Here is a 22648-nt window from a genome sequence, read left to right as displayed (position 1 = left end):
AATTGTTAGTGTTTTCCAGAAGCACTACCAATGCACTAACGAATGGCACTAAGTTTTTAGTTAGTGCTTGAAGTGGGGGCGCTAAGTTCACTCTGGCCTCAAAAGGTATTTTAATTATAGCACATTTACTAATGAAGCACTAACCTTAGGTGTAGATGCGCTAAGAAGCACTAACAATGCACTAACGATCGCTCTAGAAGAGATCATTAGTGATTTTGAATTTGGCGGAAATTTGATTCAATGAAAAATTTGCCTAAATTTCTTGTGAGTCTCGTGATATGTAATTGGTCATAAATACACTAATAGTGAAGCACTAACGAAATTGTTAGTGCTTTATAGAAGCACTAACCAATTGGACTATTTTTTCCGTTAGTGCTTAAAGTGTCGGTGCGAAATTCACGCTGACTTCCCCATAGGTTTTTTTACTTGTAACACCTACACTAATGAAGCACTAACGTTAGGTATTTGTGCTCTAAGGAGCAATTACGATGCACTAACAATTGCACTAACAGAGGTAATTAGTGCTTTTGAATGCGATGGGAATTTGATACAATGAATAATTCCCCATGTGTTTCTTATGGGAGTTTTGAGACTTATAATTGGCCATTTCTACACTAATGGTGAAACACTAACGAAACTACTTGTATCTTCTAGAAGTACTAACAATGCACTAACGTATAAAACTAATGTTTTCGTTAGTGCTTGTAGTGGGGGCTAAGTTCACGATAACTTCGAAAGTTTTCTTTCCTTGTAACATTAGTGCTTCCTAGTGCACCAACACCTAAGTTTCGTGCTTCTTTAGTGTAGGTGCTACAAGTAAGAAACCTTTGCGGGCCAGCGTGAACTTGGTTCCCACTTCAAGCAGTAACGAAAAATAAGTCCATTCGTTAATGTATCGTTAGCGCTTCTGCAAAACACTCATAGTTCCGTTAATGCTTAATTATTGATGTAGATATGGCCAATTATATGCCACAAAAATCCCATAAGAGATTCATGTGGAATTTTTCATTGCGTCAAATTTCCGCCAAAATCAAAAGCACTAATGACCTCTTCTACTGAAATCGTTAGTGCTTCTTAGTGCATTAACACCTAACGTTAGTTCTTCATTAATGTAGGTCCTACAAGTAAAAAAACCTTTGGAAGCTTTCATGAACTTGGCGCCCCACTTCAACCATTAACGAAAAAATTAGAGCCGTTTTCGTTAGTGCTTCACTATTAGTGTAGTTATGGCCAGTTACATCTCAGGAAACTCAAATAAGAAATTTAAGGGGAGTTTTTCACTGTGTCAAATTTCTGCCAAATTAAAAAGCACTAATGATCATTTCCAGTACAATTCTTAGTGCATCGTTAGTGCTTCTTCGTGCACCAACCCCTAACGTTAGTGCTTAATTAGTGTAGGTGCTACAAGTAAAATATCTTTGGTGGTCAGCGTGAATTTGCGCCCTCTTCAAGCACTAACAAAGCAATTAGTGCATTCGTTACTGATTCCTGAAAATACTGACACTTTGTATAGAATTTGATATTTCTGAAGTTGGCCCCCACCAAAAATTTTGAATAAATCTCAAAATGTGGTAACACTAACGTTAGTGCTTAGTGCATTTAAGTGCACTAATCACGCTCTAACGATTGCCGTTAACTCCATGTTTCTACCTCTATTTGTATAAAATTTGATATTTTTGAAGTTTGCCCCCCACCAAAGATCTTGAATAAATCCCAAAATATGGTAGCACTAACGTTAGTGCTTATTGCGTTTAAGTGCACTAACAATGCACTAACGATTGCCGTTAACCCCATATTTATACATCAATTGTATGGAATCTGATATTTCTGACGTTGACTCCTAACCAAAAATCTTGAATAAATACCAAAATATTGTAGAACTGACATTAGTCCTTAATGCGTTTAAGTACACTAACGATTGCCGTTAACACTATGTTTCTACCTCTATTTGTATAGAATTTGATATTTCTGAAGTTGGCCCCTCCAACAAAAATCTTGAATAAATCTCAAAATATGGTAGCACTAACGTTAGTCCTTAGTGCGTTTAAGTGCACTAACGATGCACTAACGATGCGCTAAGTTTTGTGAAAATCTGTCTGCATAAAGATGGGTGGGGGGCTAACTTCATATGAAGTTGGTCCCCCACCAAAATCTTCAATATCTCGTAAACGCTGATAGCACTAACGTTAGATCTAAATGCACTAACGTGTACTAACGATGCATTAACGATGTGCAACGTTTGGTGTAATTTGGGAGAGGTGGCAGGCCAACTTCAGGCACGTAATTTTTTTTATTTTTATTTTATTTTATTTTATTTTATTTTATTTATTTATTTATTTTTTATTTATTTATTTTTTTTTTGCGGTACATTCCGGTAAAAACGTACCACAAACGATTGACATAGTCTTATCTCGAAATTCCAAGGTGGGGGGTTCTGGAAACGGCAGCCCCCTAGTTAAAACTGTCATACTTTTGTACTGGTTGTGATACATTCCGACACAAATGTTGTTAAACGATTTGCATAGGTCTCGTTTCGAAATTCCGAGGGGGTATACCCAGCATCTCCACCATGACAACAAATATTGGAGATATTGTGCTTGACCTGCGAGAGGTTATAAATTAATTATTATTAAAACATTTAAATTTTAATTAGATATTTATTATTTTTATTTTATAGAGATAGGTGTATTATGTTTGTGATGTTTAATTAAGTGAAATTGCTTGATTATATTTGTTAATTTGTTGGCGATTTAATTAGCTGAGAATAATTAGAGATGTATTATAATATATTTTTTCTGTTTATTGGATTTGAATTTTTGGACTTAGAGTTTGTAGTTGATGACAATTATAGTGGATGGGTTTTTACTGGAACTTGGTGTTGGTCTCCTAATCCTTGGCAACTCCTCAGACAATGGATTAACCGCACTGCTCAGAAATTGATTTATAGGATTGATTTTTGGCGACTGCCCCTTTTACAACTGATCCTCCGCAACTGACCCCTATTTAGTTTGACATAACTTTTTTATGTTAATTTTTTTATGATGATTTTTTTTTTTTTTACTAAATTTTGTAGTTGATACATTTTTGTGCTGAAACCGTAGTTTCTGCATTTTCTCTCAGTGACCAAATTTTTAGACAGTTTACGTTTGCGATTTTTACAATTTTATTTAATTTTTAGAATGTGTTGATGTGAATATTTATTATACAATGGTTTACATTTTTATTTTGCTTTAGTGTTTGTTTATACTGACACGTGCAGACTCGTGTTTGTTACTTTATTAAAACAATAATTATAAGCACTATGTAACATTATGTGATAATATGTTTGTTTGCAAGATTACTAATTTTTGACTGCAAGCCAATTTATAAGTACTATTTTAATTTTTATTTTTTAGCCAAATTAACAAAATAAATGAATTTTAATATTGAATTTTTATTTTTGAATTTGGCGTACCGTGACAAAACGAAAATTTTTGCAGTACATTCCGGCACAAACGTAGCACAAACGATTGGTATAGATTTTTTTTCGAAACTCCAAGGTGGGGGGGCTGGCGAAATGCACCTTTTAGAAAGATTAAGCCAATTAGAGGAAAGTAATTGCTTTTTCTGATAATTTGGCTGTAATAATCTCAGCAAACTCTAGAATAGAATTGGAAAGAAAATCAACACGAATTATAAACGAATTACTTGATTGCTGTGGAAAGTCTAAGCTAAAAATCTCTGAGAGGAAAACGAAATACATGATTTTTGAAAGTAAATTATTAAGAGAACCAACAATTAAAATAAGCAACAGTAAGATCGAGAGCTTATCAGTATTTAAATATTTAGGGATTATGATAGACGATAAACTGAATTTTGGAGAGCATATTAATTATGATACTCAAAAGGGTTACAAAGTAATTAATAAACTCATTTCATTGGCTCAAACAAATTATAGGCTACCGAGAAAATTAAGACTTATCAAGAGGTAACCCTAAGCGCCTCGATGAACTATGCTTCCAGCACATGGGAACATCGGTTATTAGAAAATAACTTCTTAAAAGCAAAAATAAATCGCCCACAAAGAAACCTTTTAATTCGGCTCGGTGGCGCTTTCAGCACGAACAGCGCACTGTGTATTTTGATGTGTTTCAAACCAATGTATTTAACAGTAATCCAGAGAGTGGTAAATTCTTTTGTCTCATTTAAATAAAAAAGGAAATTTAAGTAAGACAAAAGATTTTTTATGGACCAAAGCAGCGAAACTAGATGAAATAGAAAGACAAATCCAACAAAAATTGATACAGGAGTGGCAAGTAGACAATACATCAAGGAGATTATTCACATTTATTCCAGACGTTGAGACGCAACTCAAATGGAACTAATTCAATCCCAACAAAGAACTAGTTCACTTCCTAACAGGACATGGTCCCTACCCAGCCCATTTTTATAGAATCAATAAGAAAGAACATGATAGCTGTGAATGTGGAGAACAAGGGATACCTGAACACAGTGTTCTCTGGTACCCGTTGCTGCAGGAGAACTTGCGAATTCATGACCAAATTAGACAGAAAGATACTAAAGCTATCTTGGAAGGTGAAGAGGATTATGGAAACCTAACAGATGTAACAGAGGAATACTCAGAACTATGCAGAAAAGTATTTCATAGAGAAAACACAAACTAAATGGACATAAAATTTGGAAAATAGAATCAATGAGGATTCCTCCCTCCTGGACCGAAGGAAACTTCTGGAAGCGCTGGATCTCCGCGTCCCAGGAAGGAGGTTGAGTGACGGTATGTGAGTGCCTAGAGCATTTTCGGTCTTTTGACTGGCAAGGAACTCCGGATGCTCTGGGAGCGTGTGTGTGATGCGATGGTGATGGAATGAGTGTCAAATCTGGAGCCATGGGGAAAAATATGCACAAAAAATAATATCTCAAATTGTGACACGAAGACTCGGAAATAGAGCATCTCGAAACCGCTTCGCAATTCTGTTACGATAGCGTTCGATTTTCGGTCCGTGTGTACGCGGCGGTGGGACACAACTGACCAGGGCCCGCACTAAGTGCTCCCCGCTTCCGAGTGGGTCCTGGGCCTCATGCCGATACTCGCTGTCCGTTTCTGATGTGCAGGATGAACCGAGATCAATGAATAATACAGCTACATTAACAATTACAGCCATAATCATAATTAAAAATATCAGTGAACCAACTTTAACGATATGACACTCAAGTGCATTATAGAAAAGTGTAGTGTTTAGTGAACGTGATGTGTATATAGTGACTATTAACCGCACAGGGGAATCTGTGACACAGGAGAGGAACACACATACAGATGAAAATCACTTACGTGAGAAACCAAGACCAGGTAAGAGAATAGGCAGTAAGGAGACACCGAAACTATCAGGTAGTAGCTAGAAGTAATCAAATTTTGTTAAATAATATGATAATAAAATTAGGTAGGAATGAGATAGTAATTAAATTTTCTTAGTTAATATGTATGATTGATTAGGAAAACTTAGATAGCTCAAGTCTTTTTGTTTTTGTTTCCGTTTTCCTTTTTTGATTTGTTTTGTGGTTTGTGGTCTCGTCCTTCCCACCCTTTCCGTTGTTCCCTTTCTTCCTTCCAATTGTCGCAAATAAAGGATGATGAAAAAGGCTAAACAAAAATAAAATGCCATGATGATAGCCCGTTTCGGTTAAAGTCTTCAGATGCCGAAACTGAAGTGGCGAATCTGAGCATAAGTTGATTTACCTACTACAGTTTAGAATAAATCATAATTCACATCTTGACTAATACATTGAACTACCCATTTATCTGTTTATAAGAGAAACTGACATTCTACTTGGCGTTTTTGCGACAGAACGACTGAACCATTAGAAATATATTTTTTTAAATCGACACTTGTTTCAACAAGTGGCTATATAATTTCATTTTGACAGAATACTTATCTTAAAGGGAAAAAGAGAGAAATGGATTATAAATTGCGAAAAATACCAAAAATAGCGTGTATCAGGAGTACCTAAAGTTATAGCGATTGATTAATTAATCTGGGTGCTTAATTACAACGTGAGCGACAATTTGTTTTTGGTACGGAAGGTCAATACTAGGGATGGCCACATTTTCCTGAAAATCGGAAAATATTTTTTCCGGAAAACTGAAAACGGAAATTTTCTGTAAAAACGGAAAACTTTCTGGAAAAGCGGAAGGCGGAAAATTTTCCGGAAAAACGGAAAATTTTTCTGGAAAATTAAAATGTTCACTTGGAATAGTGACATTGGTCGTCTTACATTAAGAAAAATAACGAAAAATGCTACGCGAAAACAAGTAAATGAGACAATGCTCTTCACCATCTAGTGCTATAGATAGGCAACTCAAACTTAACAACGGATAGGAGAGGAAATGTCAAACAAATCAGCGACGAAACATTACTTCTTGCTACATCTATTTGTACACTTGCTTAATCATGTACTGTTTTTGTTTACGTGAGGGCTTGCGGATCATTCGTTTGCACCAGGAAATCCCGATCATGCGTGTGTTTCGGGAAATCACCAATTGTGCGTGTGCCTGAGGGCAGACACTTGGCAGTAAAGAGAGCTGGCAGTGTGTTATTAGTGCAACTGGTATGTTTATGTTCCAATCATTTCTTCATTGCTTATCATGATCACAGATCACCGATCCTGGAGGGCCAGGGGTAGCCCCCTCAAAGTTCATGTGGACCCCGCATTGTATTTATATATATACACTATTTTGCATAATTTGAATTCGATTTGTCTTAAAACCCTCATATATGCCTTCTGCATCTGAATGGATTCCCAAAGTTACAGAGAAATCGGCGCCCTAGATTCTATAGAATTCACACGCAATAGTCTTGTATCATTTCATGAGCGGGAGTACACAACGGATTCCAACTGAGCTCAGACGTTAGAACATCGGATTAACATTCAGAAGACCGATGTTCGATTCGAGTACCCTACTGCCCCGACTGCTTTTTTTTCTGTAAGCTTATTACTCAGTTACACCCGACCTGTGCCATAGACTTTTTAAACAATTAAGATATATTCAATTCTACTGATGTAATTCAATTTTACACTCTACCCTAGTATTACCTTCTTGCAACTATAAGCGTCACGAATTCCAAATACCGGTACTACTGACTATACATACCATAGTATGTAGAAGTACTTGAAACTAGCGCCAGAGTGATCTATTCCACATAATTCTCTTCATAACCTTTTCCTCCAATTTCTCTTAAACTGAAGGATGATTCCACCTAGTCATCGATACATCAATTCACTTCTCAATGCTGACTTATTATCTATGTTTTTGTATGCATTAGAAAGTTTTACTTATTATTCTACATTCATGTTTTGTTACTAAATTGTCAACTCCTAATGCAATCAAAGTGTTTATTTTTTTAATTTCAGAAATGTAGATGATAATCTAGGTGCTTCTGCCTCTATATCTCAGATTATCGCTTCACCTGGTGCAAGCTCAAATGCATCCGAAGTAACAGAAAGATTCCAGGAAAAATGTTTTACAAAGAAGGGAACATAGTAGTACGTAAGAAACAGAAAAGAATTCTGTCTTATCGCAGAGGCCCTAAACCTTATTCTCCCGCAAGAGCAGAGGTGCTTGAGTAAAATAAGTAATATGGTACCAAAGGATCTTCTTCCTTTGCCTTTAGTTGAAGCAGTTCGGTTTTTTGAATTTATGAATGAAATAGGACCAAGTTATCAGTCACCAAACAGGCAAACTGTTACTCTCCGTATTGAGGCCTTGTTTTCTAAGGAAAAGTGTGGCTGCAGAATCGATAATTTGACAACAGATAGCTGGACTTCTCGTGCTACGGAAAGTTATATTACAATCACAGCCCACTATATGCTTCCATCTAAGTTCAATAAGTTCAGTCCAAATATTGAAATAGAAGTAAGGCACACAAGGGTAAACCTAACTCAGCACTTAGCACATGTTGCAGAGTAGTGGAACATTTCAGATAAAATGCATGCAATTGTCTATGACAACGCTAGTAATATCACAAATGCGGTACGAGAACTTTCGTATGTTAGCATATGTTGGTTTGTTCAGTCTCTACAACTCTCTATAAATAAGGGTCTTGCAATAGAAAAAATCGAGATAATGTTAAGTGTTGCTAGTCGGATTGTTTCCCACTTTAAACATAGTACGTTGGCAACGTCAGAACTGGAAAAACAGTAAAGGTTATTAGGATTGGCGGTACATTCCCTTATACAGCAAGTTAAAACGCGGTGGAACAACATACATGGAATGCTTGAGAGATTGATAGAACAAAGAAGAGCTCTTAACAACGAATTATCAGATAGAAATGTAACAAAAGCGTCAGATTGCAAGAAGTTTAACCCTTTAAGAATTTCCACTTTCTGAAGTAAATTTTAGTATAGTAGAGCTACTGCTTTCTTACTATTTATCGTAGGATCATAGTTCATACCTCTTTTTTTTTTTTACCATAGACTATACTTACCAACGGTACCACGTATCCGTATCATAAACCTTAACCGGAAAAATCGGGGAAAAACGGAATTTTTCTGAAAAAATCACCCCTTCGTAACACTTGTGCCCCTCGGGCCTGGCCCCGGTTTCACGTAGGGATCTAAAAAAAAATTGATAAATACCCAAAGGAACACACAAATGTTATGCAAAGTTTCAATCTGATATCTTGAAAACTAAAAGCGAGAAAAAGTTTTGAAATTTGCCTTAAGAAAAAAAGTCACGCCCCTTCGCCTCACTTGGCGCCGCAAAGTTGACCATCCGGTTCCAAAACGCATCTGCGGTGTTCTTTGGTCCATCCTTGACTTGAAAATTAAAAAAATCCAGCTTAAATACTTGTTATAGAACCTAAATAAGCGCTCAAAGACGATACTACGCCATGGTATATAAATATACCAGAACTCTTAAAAAAGGTTAAACTTCCTACAGACTACGGATGACCACATTTTCAGGGAAAACGGAATATAATTCTTCCGGAAACTGGAAAATTTTCCGGAAAATGGAAGACGAAAATTTTCCGGAAAATCGAAAGCGGGAAAAGTTTCCGGAAAACGGAAAATGTGATGGCCATTTCCGAAAACCGGAAATGGCCATCCCTAGTCAATATTTCACATATTACTCTCATAAAAAAATCCTCAAAATAGGAAAAAAATCAACAATCTTCTAACCAGGGCCGTGCTGGGATACTAATGTGGGCGGTGGACAGGTGTACTAAAAGGGCGCCCATACAAACGGGAATATATATATATATATATATATATATATATATATATAGATAGATAGATAGATAGATAGATAGATAAATAGATAGATAGATAGATAGATAGATAGAGAGAGAGAGAGAGACTTTGAAAGAAAGTATGGATGCCATTTTATATCAAAATCACCACCAAATTTGTTTTAGTATTATCGTAAATAGCTAACCTCGAATCGAAATCCTCTCTACTACAGAAAAACTTTTTAGTTCCTACAATAACATTTCTGTCAAATAAAAAGAAGCTAAATGTATCAACAACTTAATATAGCACGCCTATTGATGCAGGAGGCTCATTGCCGCGTTTACAAAACCTCTCCATTGATTTCTCTCCTTAGAAAACTGAACCCAGTTTCTACTTTATATTTCAATCTCTGCGAGAACCATTTTAATATTGCCCTCCCATCTGCGCCTCGGTCTTCCTAACGGTCATTTTCCTATTTGGATTTCCAGTTACAACTTCGAAAGCGTTTCTAATTTCTTCCATTCTGACTACATAATCCGACCATTTGAGCCTCCTAGACTTGATGACCCTAACAATGGTTGGTAAACGGTATAAAATTATACAGTTTCTCCTTATGAAGTTTCCGCCTTTCCCCATTCCCGATCCTTTTGGAGTTCGAATATTGGTTTAAGAATCTTGTTTTCAAATACTTTCAGTCTGCGTTTTTCCCTCAGAATCAGTGACTATGTTTCGCAACCATACAACACAACAGGCACGATTATCGTTTTATATTTTGAGCTACAAATTCCTCAACAGAATTAGCGACAACAAAAGATTTTTAACTGAATAATAGCACAAAATCCCTCCTTTCAGTTGACATCAAATTTTTTAGTGGTTATGGTTTTGGTCTGTTAATAATGATCCTAGATATTTGAAAGTATTCACTTTGTCGAAAGAAAATATTATTTGGTATTTTAACGCATCCATAAAATGCAGTATTACGATTCCGACAAACTTCCATTTATTTAGTTTTCTCTTCATTTACTTTTAAGCCTATATCCCTGCAAGTGTTATAGAAGTGACTGCATTCCTTTCTATTATTCTATCATTACCTATTAAATTTACATCATCAGCATACACCATAACCTGGTAAATACAATTCAGCTCTAGGATCTGATTGCTGTCTTTGATTTTCCTTATAGTGTTCTCCAGAACAAACTTAAATAATAATGACGACAACGCATCTCCTTGTTTCAAGTCATTCTCAATCTGAAAACTCGTGAACAAGAATTTCTCTACTCGAACCTTACTTTGGAATTCATTTAAACATATCTTAATTAATCTACCTTTTTCGGTATTACAAATTCTGTAAGCATGTTGTACAATATTTTCCTCCCACCAGAGTCTAAAGTCAATAACAGATGTCCAGGATGTTGTATTCTCTCATTTCTTTTCAAGTATTAGTTGAATGGTAAATATCTGGTCGATAGTTGATCGATTTTACCTAAATCCGTTCTGATAATCTCCAATAATTTCATCTGCGTATGGAGTCAATCTTGCTAATACATTGTTCAAGAGGATTTATTGGATGTTGGCAGAAGAGAAATACCTCGATAATTGTTAAATCTGTTTTGTTGCTTTTCTTCTGAACTGGAACAATGTTTGATTCTCTTCATTCTTGTGGTAATTCCTCCTTGTTCCAGATAAGGAGAATGAGTTTGTGTATCTTGCTCTACAATTTTTCTCCTCCAGCTAAAATTAAGTCAACTAGAATTTCTTCTACACCCGGAGATGTGTGTTTAATTTTTTAAATAGCGATTTCTATTTCTGTCTGGTTAGGTTCTGGAATATACGGTTATGCTGCATGCATTTCACTTTCTCCACGCGCGTTTGTTTTTGGCTATGTGTTAAGCAAATCGTCAAAGAAATCTTTCCATCTATTTAAGATGCTATCTGTATCAGTGAGAGCTGTTCCTTTAGGTTTCTTTAATATATAAGCACGAAGTTGATAGCCTTTCTTAAGTTCGTTGATACATTTATACATGTCCTGAATGTTTTTGTTTTCACTATTATCTTCAAGTTAATTAATTTTAACTTTCAAAAGTCGCGTTTCTTTGTTATAAAAGTTTTAGCAGTTTTCTGCCAGATGACAATGAAATTTTATGTAGTTATTCCGTTCGGATTTTCTAGCCAACGCAGTTTCTTCTGTTTTCTCTTCTCTGCTACTTTAGTACATTCCTGGTTGAACCATGGTTTGTTCCTACTTGTTTCTGTGTGCTCCAATATTTCTTTTGCTGAAATTTGAAAGTTATCTATAATTTCAACCAAGTATATTGAACACTAGTGCGCTCCGAACCTTCTAAAACCGAGAATCTATTCTTATCTATTTTTTATTTATTTATTTATGTAGAAAACAACACAACAGGCTTAATGCCTAATTATAGGGTCGTATAATACATACATAGACATATATACGTTTACCCGTACAATTAATCAATTCACTTCGAGTGTCAGGTACTCGGTAATAATCCTGTTTGTAAATACATATTCTGACATACTGAATATATCTAATACATCAGTTTTATCACTTAATTCATTGTAGGAGTCACACATTCTCTACAGTGGAGATTTACTTAGAATATTTGTTCGTGCCCTTTCACAGAAAAATATACCAGTATTCCCTGATCTTTTTCTGCATGTTGGAACGCCCACAAGTAAACCTTACGTTTGGGTGAATCGAGTTGCTGACTGAGACCCATATGAAAAAGTAGTACTAAATGTGGTCAGTATTTCAGAGAAATTTTAGGTGCGAAGCTCCAGGGGTTTAGGAGATACAGCTACCAGAACATCACATGGAAGTACAGAATAGTCTTCATACAGTTGGAGGTAAAAGCTCTGTAAGACCTCTTATAACGACAAAAGTGAATAACAAATATATGGGTACATGTTAGGACTAGAGAGAAGTCATATAGTAAGGGTATACCTGACGGCGGCCGTCTTGAAATCCGCCATTTTGAATAAGGTTAAGTTTGCAAAATAGGAATAGGGTCATGTGATACATGATTTAAAGCGCAAATTTAATCAGAAGAACAATGGTGACGTTAATTTTGAATTGCGCGCAGTTGGTAAAAAGTTACAGGGAAATTAAATATTGTAGCAGCATATGTATTAATCCTTTACCCCACCTTGTAAATTTTGTGTTAATGATAACAACTAAATAAAAAGCAGGTGGATAAATATTAGGTCTATCGTAAGAGTTGCCTTGATGGCGGCCATGTTCAAATCCGACATTTTGAATCAGACAAAAGTTTTAAACAAAACACATAACATTGACATCTTATTAATAGCAAATTTTACCATAAATCCAACGGTATAACCGTTTTTGCTTTATCATTAACCAGCATTTGTTATCGCATAAACAAGTTGCTAATTTAAGGAAAAATGACCAAAGTGGAATTGAGTCATAATTGAACTTGGGTCTTTCTTCCAGAAAAGTCCTCAATTAGTACAATCAATATGTAGTTCAGAAAAGAGGGCATGACTTGCACAAATGCTCTGCTCACAGTGAGCACACCTGAAAAGGCAATCGATTTGAACATGGTCGCCATCAAGGCAAATCTTACCATACACCTAATACTTATCCACCTGCTTTTTATTTAATTATTATCATAAACGCAAAATTTACAAGGTGGGGTAAAGGATTAATACATATGCTGTTACAATATTTCATTTCCCTGTAACTTTTTACCAATTGCGCGTAAATCAAAATTAACGTCACCATTGTTCTTCTGAAAAATTTGCGCCTTAAATCATGTATCACATGACCCTATTCCTATTTTGCAAACTTAACCGTAATTCAAAATGGCGGATTTCAAAATGGCCGCCATCAGGTATACCATTACTATATGACTTCTCTCTAGTCCTAATATGTACCCATATATTTGTTATTCACTTTTGTCGTTACAAGAGGTCTTACAGAGCTTTTACCTCCAACTGTATGAAGACTATTCTGTACTTCCATGTGATGTTCTGGTAGCTGTATCTCCTAAACCCCTGGAGCTTCGCACCTACAACTTCACTGAAATACCGACCACATTTAGTACTACTTTCTCATATGTGTCTCAGTCAGCAACTCGATTCACCCAAACGTAAGGTTTACGTGTCAGATATATTTTCGTGAGTAGCTATGGACAGTCAATTTTATTATTTAATACTTTATATAAAAATAGTAAATCAAACATCTTTCGTCGATTCGTCAACGTTAGGAAATTCAAACTCCTTACTAAGTCCACGTAGGAAATCTGTGTGGGATAGAAAGCTGTTTTCTTGTACGTAAGTATTTTTAGAAATTTAAATTGTTTGTTTTCTATTGCTTGTAAGTATTTATTTACATTCGGTGTCCAAATAACGCACGCATATTCTAATCGGAATTTTACGTACAAATTATAAAGTTTAATGAATGTTGACTCGTTTCTAAACTCTTTACTCATTCTATAGATAAAACCCAGGTTTCTGAATGCAGCGTTAGAGATTCCATCGATGTGATGAGAGAAGGTCAATTTTGAATCAAAAATTACTCTTAAATCTTTAACTGAATTTGGTTTACAAAGAGATATGCCATTAATTATATACGGATAATTGATGGGAGTTTCTTTCCTTGAGAACGATAAAGACTTGCATTTAGAGATATTCAATGAAAGTTTTTGTCACACCATTGCCCAACACCCTGTAAATCCTGCTCGAGTTGTGTACAGAGATCTATTGTGCTTATTTTAGAATATAATTTGAGATCATCGGCAAACAACAGAAAGTGAGAGTTTTTAACATAGATTGAAATATCATTAATTACAAGAAGAAATAATAGCGGACCTAAATGGGATCCTTGAGGAACACCTGATAATGTGGTAAATTTCCTGGTAATATATTCCTTGTAAGAGACAGCTTGCTCTCGATTGCACAAATAGGAAGCGAAGTACTCTATTGCTCGTTTAGAAAAATTGAAAGATACCAATTTCTGTAGTAGCACGTCATGGTCAACTCTGTCGAAAGCCTTACTGAAATCCGTATAAATGACGTCCACTTGACCGCCTTTGTCTAGTTCTCTTGCTATGTAATCCGTTACTATTGCTAGATTGGTTGTTGTGGATTTATTCCTTAAAAATCCGTGTTAATGTTCAGATATGACAGGCTTTACATGGTTTAAAATTCTGTTGTTTAATATGGTTTCAAGAACTTTGCCAAAGGGAGATAGGATGGCTACGGGTCTGAAGTTTTCTATCTCATTCCTGTTTCCAGATTTAGGAATAGGACAAATGAGACCTTCTTTCCATTTATTCGGAAATATATTGGTTTTAATGGACATATTAAAGATAATATGGAGTGGATGCTTGAATATATCTAAACAGCCCTTCACCACATGTATCCGACACTTCAATCTGGCTCCCCTCTCACCTGACTCTCCTCTATTAAAAAAAATTAAACCGTTCCGTTTTCAAATATTGAATATTTCCTTTCAACGATAGTCTCTCTCTCTTACTATCACAATCAATTCCTCTGAACGACCGAACATCAGTTGTGCTAGACTGTTCTTTTCTGTCTACTAAAACATGATCAGTTTGAATATGTGTTTTTCCATCTGATGAAGTCCAAGTATAATTATGAATGTCGCGATGTTGGAATTTTTTAATCTTCACGATAAGGTTTCTGGATATTGCACAGTTTACGAGTCTAACGCCGTTGTCACAACCTTCCTTATGCAAACATTTATTCCCTATAATCGGTTTGAAAATACCCTCTGGTCCTACCTTCGCATTGAAACCGCCTAACACAATTTTCATATGGTATTGCAGGAGATGATCAAATACCCGTTCTATTCTTTCGTAAAAACTGTATTTTTTATAATCGCCATCCTTATTTTCTGTTGGAGCATGTGCATTTAAAACAATAATATTACACCACCGACCCTTAAGAGAAGTAAAAGTAAATCTATCATTAGCAAATTCAACCTATGTAATTGCTGATATTACGTATCGTTTGTGAACGGAAAGCCCTGTTTCTAGTTGGTAATTTTTAATTTGTTCCCCGTAAAAGAACGTAAAATTTCCCAACTTGACTCCTCCATTCCCTTCTCATCTAACTACCTGATATCCCACTAGGTCCAACCTCTATTTCTAAACTCATTTTTTTTTCAAATTTTAACGCGCCTGCCCTATAGAGACTTCTTATATTTCATGTTCCAAATCTCATGTCGATTTTACTTTGCGGAGTTCGTGCCAAGTTGTAAGTTTTGATCCGAGGATTCTGCGAACTTATCTGAACAATCCTTTTTTTTTTTTTTTTTACAGGATGAGGTTGTTAGCCTCACACCAAATTCTCAAGCTGGATTTATCACCCCTTGTCTGTCCGCAACTGCTTACTCAGTATATTCGCAGCTAACCTCTGTATCCCAGAGGCCTTCTTCTCGATCCCAACCTGAGGACGCGCCGTGCCGTGGTGACAGGAAGATCGCATTTTACGGAAATTAATATAGCTATATCTTGAAATACAATAGGTACTGATTATCCGAACACTGCTTTAAAACACACAGGAACAATCAATATGCTCGGATATATGGATGCATATTAAGACTATAGAAGCCGTATGCCGTAAAAATCATAAATTAGAGACTAGTGTCAGTGTAGTATTACATAAATGCATCGTACGTTTGACTATCCGAACTATTCTTGATGTATCACATTGTTTCGTTTTATAGCTATATAAATTTATAATATAACTTTGTAAGTGATTATACTCTTTACCTGTTCTCTGCCAATAGCATCTCTATGAATTTATAATTTAAAACTGAAATACAGAAGAATAAAATTTTTTAAAAAATGTGATATTTCGCAGAGCATCTTATGTAAAGGGCGTCTTGTATTCTTCACAGGTTCTGTACTACCAGTCAGTATTTGAATTTATTAAACAAAGCTGGTATACAGGATAACTAAAACCACTTATCTATAATGTGATGTTCGTAGGGCGCCTTATGTAAAGGGCGCACTGTACCTTTCACGGATTCTTCGCCAACAGTAACTGTGTGTATTTATTGTACAGGACTGTGCTGTACAGAAGATTAAATAAAATAGTTCATCTTTGATGTGGTCTCGGAAGGGCGCCTAATGTGAAGATCGCACTGCACCTTTCACGGGTTCTTTACCAATAAAACTGTAAGAATTTATCACTAAATCTTGTACCATTATTTATACTGTGATATTTCGGAGGGCGCACCGGGACACGTCCCGGTGTCCCGGTGGGCCAGCACGGGCCTGCTTCTAACTAAGACTTCTAAAAGGCTTGATCGTATATAACCAAACAGAAAATAGAATGAAAAGCCTATATAAATGTATAACATACGTTAGAAGGCTAAAAGAATAATATTAACAAAAATACATAACAAAGAAAGCCCTCATTGCTGGTCTTCGTGGCTAGCACACGACCCTTTGCTGCATAGAGTCCTGATTTTTTTCCTAATAGAAGAGACTTGAAAAATTTGAACGCATTACAATGGTTCGGATTCCATCTTAAAATGTATATACAGTACAAGTCTCATGTATCCTCGAAGCTGAAAGGGATACTTAATTTCAATTGAACCCAAAATAATAAGGCAAGTAACAATAATATTAATCATGATTATAATTATAACGTGAACAGGTGAATTTCACGTTATTTCCTACGGTCGATAGAGTTCGTTCCAGTTCGGGACGCTATTTTCTATTAAGTGCTTAGTGGTTACAGTCCGTTGTTCGGACGTTAATACTTAGGGTATCCGTGGTTAACATAAAGTATCAACCAGATTAAACAAACATTATACCTTGTACTACAAATACTTACCACTGATGGTCCACTCAAAGTAAATCTATACGTACTGCATATAGAGTTCAGGATTCGAACCACCAAGCTATTGGATGATTAATATCTTCAAATACGTGATTTCCAAAGAAACAATTTACAAGAGCACCAGTATATAAAAAAGAAATGTTTACTTATTATTTCAACACACATATATAGGCCTCACTCAAAATTTTACAAATTTTACTCAAAATGTATTTGTTCAACAGATATTGCGCTTTGATTTAATCAAATATCTAAACGTACAAGGAATTGAAATATATTTATTATATACAAGCTTCAAACACATATATATTGCTACACAATAAAATATTTACGCAGGGGTGTAGCCAAGGGAGGCCCATCGGGGCCGGGCTCCCCAAATAGTTTCCTGGCCCCACCAAATGACCAGCTTTTAAAACATCATAGTAAAGTTATCTCGCTTCATTCATTTAAAAGTAACAAAGTTTATTGGCAATTAATAATTTATGGTAAAATAGTAAGGAGAAATATTGTTTTTTTCCATACCGATCGAAAATAGTATAGTATCTCTTCCTTATACCGATCTAAAAATAGGATACTTTTTTGTGGCAGCAGATTACACAGTTTACTGCGATTTATATTTGACAGTTTGAAGACAAACGTTTTAACAAGGTACTACAAATACTACAAATACAGCCATAAAACAAAGGTATTAAACTGATTTATAAGTACAGTATATTTTTATATGCTTTAACAAGTGTTTTAAAATACATAGAGGATGTAAAATTTGGTGAGAAACAATGCTTTTACTCAATTTGGATTTCATTCGCTCTCTGTTTTATTTCTACTCAGTGTAATAAAATAATTATGTATTTTTAGTCACGAATAATAAATATTTTTGTCAGGAAACCGTAAAGAAATTAAGTGAAATTTCAAAGAAAATCAATCTTGTGTAGATAGGTTCTGTATACAAGGTCTTAAATTTAAATATAAAGATAACCAAGAAAAGTTTTGTTGCTTTTTCACCCACCACCTTCGAACACTAATATGTCACCTAACCTGGAAGATCAAAAATAGTCCCCATCAGCATCGACGATCTTCTGAAAACGTTCTGGAAGGCCATGGAATCCATCGCGGTAGAACTTGGTGGGCCGTGAAACGAAGAAAGTATCAGGTGCATTTTGGACTTTTACTAGGGATTTGAACTGGCGTCCTCTAAGGTGATTGTTCAAAGAATGGAACAGGTGATAAAGGGACGGTGCAATACCCGGGGAATATAGTGGTTGCAATATTGTTTCCCATCCAAGGCGGAAAATGGTGTCCTGAGTCATCTTCGCCACGTGGGATTTAGCGTTGTCCCGTAAACGAGGACCCATTTGCAATTCAGAAGTGATGGCTCCAGAGTTTTGAGTTTTTGTTGAGCACAGCTCAACTGCTAACACTACACAGCTGCATTGATACTGTGATCAGCTGGTAGCAGTTCCCGATGCACGATGCACCAAACACAGAGAAGGACCTCATTCTGGTACAGTGCTGGTTTCGGCTGTTTTGAAATCGGTTCATGGGATGCTATCCAATGATGACGGCGCCGTGGAGCTTCGTATAGGACCCACTTTTTATCACATGTCAACGCCCTGTCCAGAAATGGCTCCGAAACAGTAAATAAACACAGGCGACTGCCGCGTTTCCTTCTGGGCCGGAGTCAAAATATGTGAGATCCATTAACCCAACTTGTTGTGCTTCACAAGTTGATGGATGTGCTGCCGAATGGTTTCTCCACACACAGAATTGTAATCCCAGTTCCTCTTTGTACATGTGTTGGTCTTCTGGTACGTGGTGTTTTCGGGTGCTTCGTCATCGTCCTTAAACTTGTTAAACCATCGCTACAATGTCCGCGTTGTCACGACACCCTCACAAAAGGCCTGGCATATCTTCTGTCCCGCTACAGCGGCGTTTGACCTCCATTTGATCTCGTTCAGCATACATGCTCTTATGACGCTCTGTGGATGTCCCATGTTCCCTCTGTCTTTACGCAAGTTCACGGTGTTTCTGAATTGCCACAACCAGGTAGTATGTTGGATATACCCACACCAACAACTGACGTTCGCCTTACCCCCACTCGCATTCAACTCACGGTGTGAGGTCCAATTGAACACAGACCTCCACGAAAAGGGACAGAACTTTCTTGGTTACCTTTATAGTTATGCACAAAAGTATAGCGTTTGGTTCCGGACAGTAGTTCTTGATTACGCATAATAAAAACTATCTTGAATATAATTTATGGATAATAATAATAATAATAATAAGAAGAAGAAGAAGAAGAAGAAGGAGAAGAAGAAGCTAAGATAATGTTTTTAGTTTTCCAGAAGAAAACCAAAATTTTCCTTTCTTTCAGGCCGCAAAAACACTAGCGGCAACAGTTTTTTTTTTTTTTTTTTTTTGGCTTTGTACATTGTAGCTGGCCTCCAAAACGACAGGCCCCCCCTACACAAACCTGCTGGCTACACCCCTGTATTTACGTATCCATATTTCAATACAAAATAACGTTTACGAATATTGCAATTGTTATACCTTTAGTAGCCCATATTTCTGAATCATTACGATAAAAAATATTAATAGCAATAATGATACTTTATCAAAGTGCCGGCTATCTTTTCACTGACACGTATAGCACGACCACACAGATTATTCTATTTCGTATTCACTCATAACGCTTCACTGTTTCACACACGCAAATAAGCTATTGGGAAATGGGGGGATATTTGCCTCGTAGATGGATACTTGGATGCAGCATCTTTCAATTAATTATGATACGATGAAAGTTTTTTCTTTCCGTTTTTGATATTCTTATGACGGCGTGGTTCAATGTCCGTAAGCTGATGTTGCCGATATTAACTTTTTTTTATTATTCTAACATAATTATTCCATGGCTATGACTGCGATTTAGTCTTATAATATTTTTACGAAACACCTCATTAAATAAAACAGTAGATGGTCACTATTTATCAGTGTTTGTATCGATGCCTGCAGTACCACTATGAAGAGCGTCCATTACGCCATATTTTTGAGTAGTGCATTCAGCTTCCTCCCGCGGGCTAGTTACTGTCGCTTTTGGTATTCCTACGTCAGTGCATAATGCTGATTCACATTAAATTGTAAGAGAAAATTATCAACACCACACTATACAAGCATAATCCAGTTTCATTACAGTTTTCCGTTTATTTAATAAATTTTCATCACATAAAACCTTTCATTCAATTCAGATGACAATTGCCTCTTGGGAACTATATTTTATTCTTACTCACATCACCATATTATCTTCGTTTAGGGGTGCAAAACATCAACGCCTACCTCATTCTATCTGCTGGCTACTACGTAAAAGATTGCTTTTATGCTACCGAGAAGAGTGCTACTAAGGAAAATTTTGCGATGCAACTGAGGAGCCTCTTTCCAGACGAGATATGAATTTTGAGAATATAGAGCATGATAATGTGGGAGGAGAGCTATCCAGTTACATGATAATGATGAAATAACAAATAAGAACTAGGACGAAAAGCCTCAGAGAATTTACTTATTATTGTATGGTCTAGTTCTGTAATTTCTTGTGTCCTTAAAACCTGTCTCAGACGGGACTGAAGTGAGGCTGCGATTCACGATCTGAACCTGACGACCTTACATAACGATGGTGTGAGAAGTAACCTGCCCTTAGTCCAGGTTGAAATTTTCTGCTGTCCTTATTTGGATCCTGACTTGGATGAAATAGAAGCAGTTTCTATTTTCTTCTGGACTTGCATACAACTACCAATCAGAAAAGAGTAGCGTCTGACGACGTTCAACTTTATGTCTCGCTATAAGTTCAAAACAATGCTGCCTGGACAAGAGAAGCATTAATATTATCATTAATAGTCATACGAAAAATATGAATTTTTGTATAACATGAAACACGATTTATATTACTTTTTTAAAAAAATGCAGGAATAAAGACCTTAGAGAAGGTATGCAGTGAAGGTATCTGCCCGAACACTACAGGTGTGAACAAATTTAATTACATCCTTCAAAAGAATAAAAATAGGTGATTTAAGTATATTGCGCAATTTGTATACCAAAAAAATGTAACATGTTAAAAACAGCGTACAGATATACTTTTGGGGCACCACTCGAAATAATTGTACAAAAATTAGTTTTCTTTCACTAATTGCTTTTTTATTGTTTTCTAAATCCTTTATGCTGGGCGACATGAAAATATCCACATGGCATAGTTAAACTTCAAGGGGGTATGATAAGCAATTGTTGAAAAATTACAATTCTTTAATATTTGCGTATGAATACAGCGTTCGGATGCATGAATAAAAACTACAGCCCAAAAACACAAAACAACCTGCGCTAGGTTGCCACTAAAAAGCACGAATGATATCTAATCGAGTCACAGCAGGGCAAAGCTGTATGGTCCGAGCGTGAGCGAGGGGATGCGTCTGAAGGGAACAGGCACGTCAGCGAATGTGGGATACGTAGGAGCGAGAATAGTGAAAACGAGTGGGTTTTGTCAATGATACGAGTTTCAATAGCATTTGTCATGGTTTCATACTAGTAGCGTTCCACTTGTAAACAAAATACAACTTTTGTAAACTGTGCAAAAATTCACCACCGGTGGAAAATAGTTTCTATACAGACATCTACCATATCAACTCACTTATTTTATCCGTCGTAAAGCACTTGTTAATTTTACACTAGTAATCCTACACTTGTAAACATAAAATTCAGATGTGATGCGCCAAAAGTAAACTAGCGCATAAAACAGAAATCATGAGAGTTAATTGTTATCAGTGTTATATGACTTTCGTGAAATGTTAGGGAACAGTTGTACAATACAAAAATTCCGGGTGTAGCGCGGTATAATTTTACTTTATGGGTTATGTGGGCATATTTTGTGGGTAGTGAGCTGAGCGGATGCACTCAGTACCTATACAAGAAAATTGCTCTTTCTTTATTGCTCTTCTGAAATATTCACGCGCCTCACTTACATATTTGGACAAGTCATTTGATTTTCAGTTCTACAATCTGGTGGATCCAAGGATCTACAGACCATTTTTCAGCTGACACAATCTCCCCCATGTTCATATCTCGCTGCTGAATTTTCGGAGTTACTAATTTTAATAGCGGATGGAATTCTGAATAATCCATTCTGTAGATTTTTTTTTTTTTTTTTTTTTTTTTTTTTTTGTAGGAACGAGGATCTTCTGTAAGTAGTTCATTATTCACCATTGAAAATACGGTGCTTTTCTGTGTATTATTGCAGCGAAAAATTCACTCCCTGGTCCAGCAGCTCCTCATTACTCTTTTTCTCTCTTTCGATTTTTGGGGGGAAGGGGAGCCGAATTTTATGTCAGCAACAAAGTAGATATATTGTGTAATAGAAAAAGAATAATATTTACTATTACGACAGTTGATTGCCCTGTGCGTAAGACGTTTTTCGTCTGTTTAATACAGCGACCACAAGAGCCTCTGCTGGTAAAACCTACCTAGTTTTAAGGATCGTCTGAGACCCCTACAATTCTAAGGATAAAAGAAATTGCATGGAAGTTTTAGTTCAGCAACA

Source organism: Thermobia domestica, chromosome 8 (genome assembly GCF_964235325.1).
Source record: "Thermobia domestica chromosome 8, izTheDome1.hap1.1, whole genome shotgun sequence".
NCBI classification, from domain to species: domain Eukaryota; kingdom Metazoa; phylum Arthropoda; class Insecta; order Zygentoma; family Lepismatidae; genus Thermobia; species Thermobia domestica.
The sequence above is the reverse complement of the archived record's forward strand: the minus strand, read 5'-3'. Positions refer to the sequence as shown.